A 297-nucleotide genomic window follows, 5' to 3' on the forward strand; every position below is an offset into this window, starting at 1 on the left:
TTGGGGTTTTAATCATGTAGGAACATGATTTAGGGTTTGGGGTATCGAACTTTTAGAGCTTCGATTTACTCAATTAGGATTTTTGATATATTACCATATGGTTCTAATTCATAAAAATTAGGGTTTTAGGGTTTCATTCTTTATCAATCAATCCATGTTCGATTATGGGTTCTTAGGTTTTGAATTACCTTTTAACCTTAGATGATTGTTAAATCGGACCACCAAAGGAGTTGAGCCGCGAGCTAGACAAGAACGGAACGCGAGCTGGAATGGATCGAGTCGCTTCTATCGGGTCGC

This window comes from Brassica oleracea, chromosome C9 (genome assembly GCF_000695525.1).
Source record: "Brassica oleracea var. oleracea cultivar TO1000 chromosome C9, BOL, whole genome shotgun sequence".
In the NCBI taxonomy this organism is placed as follows: Eukaryota; Viridiplantae; Streptophyta; class Magnoliopsida; order Brassicales; family Brassicaceae; genus Brassica; species Brassica oleracea.